Raw genomic sequence first — 6,000 nt, 5'->3', positions numbered from 1 at the left:
TTTAATCGCTCTCTAAGTCTCTCCTGATGCCTGGGTTTATATTTCAAAATTTTTACTCAGCTCTGGTCTTTGTCTCAGGAACACTTAAAGGTCCTCTACCACATATTAGATTAAAGATACATTTCCTCCCCCTATAGTATTATATTACATCTTGTTTTTGGTTTTGTTTTGTTTTGTTTGGGGGGGGTGGGGCAATGAGGGTTAAGTGACTTGCCCAGGGTCACACAGCTAGTAGGTGTCAAGTGTCTGAGGCCAGATTTTAACTCAGGTCCTCCTGAGTCCAGGGCCGCTGCTTTATCCACTGTGCCAACCTAGCTTCCCCTATATTAAGTTTTACAGAGAAATTTATTCTTGGTTATAAGTTTTTATCTTTTACATTTTAGAATATCATATCCTGGGGGCAGCTAGGTGGCACAGTGGATAAAGTACCGGCCCTGGATTCAGGAGGACCTGAGTTCAAATCTGACCTCAGACACTTGACACTTACTACTTGTGTGACCCTGGGCAAGTCACTTAACCCCCATTGCCCTGCAAAAAAAGAAAAGTTTCTTTCCTTTTTAGTATTTGCAGCATAGTCACATATAATCCTGACAGAGGTGCTTTGGTTACTTAAACTCTCTTTTTTGCTGTTTTCAGTGTTTTTTTTATCTATGACTTGGAGGCTCTGGATTTTGTCTGTTTTCAGTTTGGAGTCTCTTTCATGATATGATCAATAGATTCTTTCTATTTTCTTTTTCTCTTTTGATTCTAATAAGCCTGGGCAGTTTTCTTTTATGATTTAAAAAAATCTGTCATCTAGGCTTTTTGTTTGGCCATAGTTTTCAGAGAGTACATGGATTCTTAAATTATAATCCCTTGATCAGTTTTCCAGGTCAGTTGTTTTTGATAGAAGATACTTTACCTTTTCTCCCAGTTTTAAATGTTTTGTCTTTTTCCTAATATCCTCTGTTGTCTCATGGAATCATCGAGTTCTTATTGTCGTATTACATATTTCAAAGAGCAGACTACTTGGTTAAAGGGGTTTTTTACCTTTTTAAAATTATTTGTTCTCTTTCCAATTTCCCCCCTAAAATTCTTATTTAAATTCTAATTTTTTTACCTATTTCATTTCTTCCAGCCATTCTTATAGTCCTTGTTCTTTTTAAAAAATATTTGAACTTGAGAAATACCAAATAAAATGTACATTTCATATACATACTAGAACAGAAAAAGAGGATTGTAAGTGAAACTTCAGGGCTCTATTGTGTACAATTTGCTTTTCTTTTTTAATTATGTAAGAATTCTCATTGAAGTTTTCAAAGCTATCCTGCTGGTTTGTGGTTTTGTTTTTTGGGTTTTTTTGTCCTTCCTTCTGTTTACTTCTCTACATTAAAAAAAGTCTCAGCCCCCTTTTCCTTCCTTCCTTCCTTCCTTCCTTCCTTCCTTCCTTCCTTCCTTCCTTCCTTCCTTCCTTCCTTCCTTCCTTCCTTCCTTCCTTCCTTCCTTCCTTCCCCTTGCCTTCTTGCCATCTGCTATCTCTCCCTGCCTCCCTCCTACCCCTCTCTTTCTCTCTGTGTCACTGTTTTGCAGAGTTATGAAGGGAGTGAGGGACTGCTTCCACACTGACTACAAACATGCCCATCTCTCTCCAATCCTCAAAAAACCTTATTGTCCTGTATTTTTCACCATTTTATGGGTAAACTCCTTGAGAAAGTCATGTATAATCTTAACAATTCTCTTCTGTTTGGCTTCTAATTTCATCATGCAATTGAAACAGTTCTTTCCAAAATTACAAATTATCTCTTAATTGTATAATCTAATGGACTTTCTCAATCCTCACATTTCTTTATTTCTGTGCAGTGTTTGACACTGTTGATCACCCTCTTCTCCTGGAAACTCTATTCTCTCAAGGTCTTCTCTCTTCTGGTTCTTCTCCTGCCTATCTGACTTCTCCTTCTTAGTCTTTTTTATGTTGCAATGTCTCACAGCCAAGGAGACCTAGCTCCCTCCGAAGCCACTACTTCCTCCTTCCTGTTCTCCTCCCAGAAATTGGAGGTTCTTCAAGCTGATTGGTTGACTGGACCCAAAGGTGGTCAAAGTTCAAAGTTGTTTGCTTCTGAGAACCATGCTTTCTTAAGTACCCTTAAGTACCAGCCAGATGTGCTTAGAATCTAGTTAACTAGAAATCAACCAGTAATCCAGTCAAGTCAGCCAGTGATCCAGTCAGCAGTCAGTCGCCTTATCCAATTCAATCAGTTTAAATTAATCTCCAGGTGGGCTCCTGAGTATCTGCTAAATCTCATCTATCACATTTCATTATCCTGACACAGAGCCAATTAGGGAAGTATAAAAATAATACCTTGCAGTAGTGAGGGCCCAATTGAAATGATGTATAATAAATTTGTAGCAGACCCAATGAGCATTGTCTCATGATTCATGATTTCAAAAGACTGTAGTAAGAGAAGGGAATTTCAGAGTTCATGAACATGGAAGTGGTGCATTTATTGATGATGGCAAGATCAAGAGTATGACCATTTCTGTGTGTAGTTGGTGTGTAGTAGTAGTAGTAGTAGTAGTAGTAGTAGCAGCAGCAGCAGCAGCAGCAGTAGTAGTAGTAGTAGTAGTAGTAGTAGTAGTAGTAGTTAACAGGGAAGGAATAAGGTGAGGAACTAGGAAGTTAGGGTGTTTGAGAGAGTATCACTATGTAGATTGACGTTCCCTAATAAGAGGAAGTGAGGAGAGACTGAGCTAGGCATGAATTCAATGAAGAAGGAAGAGATGTATCCTGGGGCTTCATAGGCAACAGTTACTAGAATCTTGATTTGGTGATAAATACTCATTGAATGAACCTGGTGGCCAGAGGGAGTGCCTGGAGCATGATGTAATGGTTGCCCTGGGATACCAGAAAGTTTTATGAGGCAGGCACTAGCAAGAGCAGGCAAGCCAAAAGAGCTGAACTTTGAATCATAGACTGAAGTTCAAATCCTGGCCAAAGGAAGGGAAACATTATTTATGCCTCATTAAAACTCCCAGTACTTTGAAAGAGACTGGATACATGTGGGTATGTACAGAGAGAGACAGAGAGACAGAGAGAGACAGAGAGACAGAGACAGAGACATACTTAGGACCTGTGTGACTTTGGTTCAGTCATTTGGTCTCTCTGGGTCCTCAATTTCTTCATCTGCAACATGAGAGGGTTGCAACATATGACCTTTAAAGTCCCCTCTAACGCTAGATTTATGATGCCATGAATCTTATTTGTGCCAGTTATATCATGTAAGACAGCCCCTGGAAGGAGGGAAGAGTCCCTTCTAGGAGAGTCCAAGCCTCAGGGATGACTAAAGGAGGAGTAATGGAGTTTCCTTGCATTACTGTCAGCTTGGTTCCTCATAGAGATAGGGATTGGATCTGAGATTTCACTGCCATAAGGAAACTCCTGGATGAGAAAATTCTCTCTATTAGTGCAGATTGTAACCTTTTCTAAAACCTAGGGTCTTAGAAAATAGTCCTTCTTAAGTGTTCTCCTGCCCCAGTTTCTACTTACTACTGTTAGAAGTCCTGAGAGATTTTGCCTTCCCATTCCTCTCTTTCCCAATCAATTGCCCAACCTTCTTCTGCCATTACTGACAAGAAACACCTTCCTTGGTCTATATAACTGAGATAGTAAAAGATTCAGGTGACTGATCCCCCTTCAATAAATAAGAAACAAAATTCAGAGTCAGATGCCTGAGCTTGGAGGATACTAGGAGTGGTGGGACACTAGGAGAGTAGGTTGGGAAACTGTCCATCTAAGACATGGCATAAATGAAATTGAGATAGGTATAAAAGTTATCTCTGAATTTCACTCAATACTGCATCATTCATATGTTCATTCACCTAGACATAGTACTTATTAAGCCATGTGGAATTTTGTGCCATGTGATGCTTAATCAAGTCTTCTTGATGATTTTCTTGTGATGATGTTTTGATAATGGTGACAGTAATGCAGAAGGTAATGGTGATGACGATGGACGCTACTGGTGACCCCCATGATGATAATGGTTCTACAGAGTTGATGTTGATGATGACAAATTATACTTAAGGTGATGATGTCAAGTATAATAATATTGTTAATGGTGTTGGTGATGATCATGACGGATGATACTGACAATTATGGTGATAATGGTGATGATAACTGTGATAATGGGTGATAGTGATAATGGTGGTGACAATGGTGTTAAAATGGTGGTAATGTTGTTCTCCTGGGAGTCCAATGTCATCAGCCAGGGCCTTATTTTGAGTACTGTGACCTAGCTCACCATCTCAGGTACTGATGATGCATTAATTTCTACCTATGGAAGGAAGGTTAAATGATAGATCAAGCCAATAATATTATTGTTTTTATTGTTATTTTATTGTTACTTATTATATGAGACTGCAAGTACAGTACCCAGTTGGAGGGGCATTTCTCTCAAAAGCAGAATAAACATTAGTATTAAATATAGTTTATTATCTTTTTCATTTGTATGTTGAGTTAATAGTTTTATTCTTTGTGGCCTCATAAATTTGCTTGTCAAAAATTCAACAGTTTTTTTCTTCTAACTTTTATGAAATGTTCTCCCACTGTCCTCCTTGCCAAAGATAATGATATAATCAGTTCTGTCAAGATCATTCTCAGTTATTTACTAGTATCTGAACCAAGCAGATTGTCATTCTGAGATAATTGCCATCCCCCAATGTCACTGACTGTTTATTATCTTGGAGTTATTTAAGAGAACCTGCTTCCCCTGCTCCCCCAACATAAGATAATACCTGAGTCTAGTAAGAGTCAAAGACAAATCATGAGTGTAGAAAAGACTAGGTAATCTTTAAGACCATGCAAAGAGTGAGAACCTTAAGTATAAATAGAGCTTTTTTCTTTATAAAGAAGAGCAATCCAGCAAATTAAATGCACTAAAGAGTCATCTTTGGACCCTTCCTGGGATACCAGGCAGGGTATCAGTCTGAAGAGTGTTAGTGGACTTACAAAAACTCTACCTTCCTTAAGGATCATAGCCCTTGATTTGGAAGTACCTGATGAAGGGGCTTTGGCAACTTTCAAACTCCCTGATCTCCCTATTCACCTGAGCTCTCCTGAAAGAGTTCATAGCTATTGATAAACCCTACTGAGTATATGTGAGTTGTGTGTCAGGCTTTGCTTTCACTTATTAATGGTATCACCAACATTCACCACCTAGTTGTTCATTTAGTGGTTGTTTACTGCTAAATACTGGGCAATGGGCAGGACAGCCTCCACAATTCTTGACCCTAAAACAGATGCTGTAGAATTGATCATTATGACTGGTGATAGGGTTGATGGTGATTCTGAATATGATGACAATGGTGGTGGTGGTGATAATTAATGGGGTGGTATAGGTGATGGGAGCAATGGTTTTAAGATAAAAATGATGACACCATGTAGTAGGGGCTAGTCTCTCTTTGTGCCATGGATTCCTTTGGCTGTGTAGTAAGCCTTATAGACTGTTTCTCAGACTAAAGCTTTAAAATACATAAGATAAAATATATAGGATTACAAAGGGAAATGATTATATTGAAATAAAGTTATAAAATTATACTTCTGAAAAACCAAATTCATGGACCCTCCATTAAGAGCTCCTGCTATAGAGCATTAGTCTCTAAAGACCAGGGTCCTCTGTGGGAAAGAGCTCTCCACTGTCCATCCTCCATTGTCTCTGAGCAGAGAAGGGGCCCTTCACAATCTCATCAACACTGAACTTTTATCTTCTAGACTATTTTTTTGCTAATCTGATGCATATAAAGAGGTCTCTGCAGAGTTGTTTTGCTTTTGATTGCTCTGATTGACATTACGAATGTCAAAATGGAACTTTGAGATCCCTCAAAACTTGGGTCTGCCAAGTAGCTGCCCTTTTTTGCAATTATATTAATCCCCCTCCACTGGAAATATAGGGGCCAGATTATAGAGGCCCTCCAATGCTGAATTTAGACTAAATTCTGTAATGGAGCCATAACTAAGTCTCCTTG

Source organism: Dromiciops gliroides, chromosome 4 (assembly GCF_019393635.1).
Source record: "Dromiciops gliroides isolate mDroGli1 chromosome 4, mDroGli1.pri, whole genome shotgun sequence".
Lineage (NCBI taxonomy): Eukaryota > Metazoa > Chordata > Mammalia > Microbiotheria > Microbiotheriidae > Dromiciops > Dromiciops gliroides.
This window is presented reverse-complemented; position numbering follows the sequence as displayed.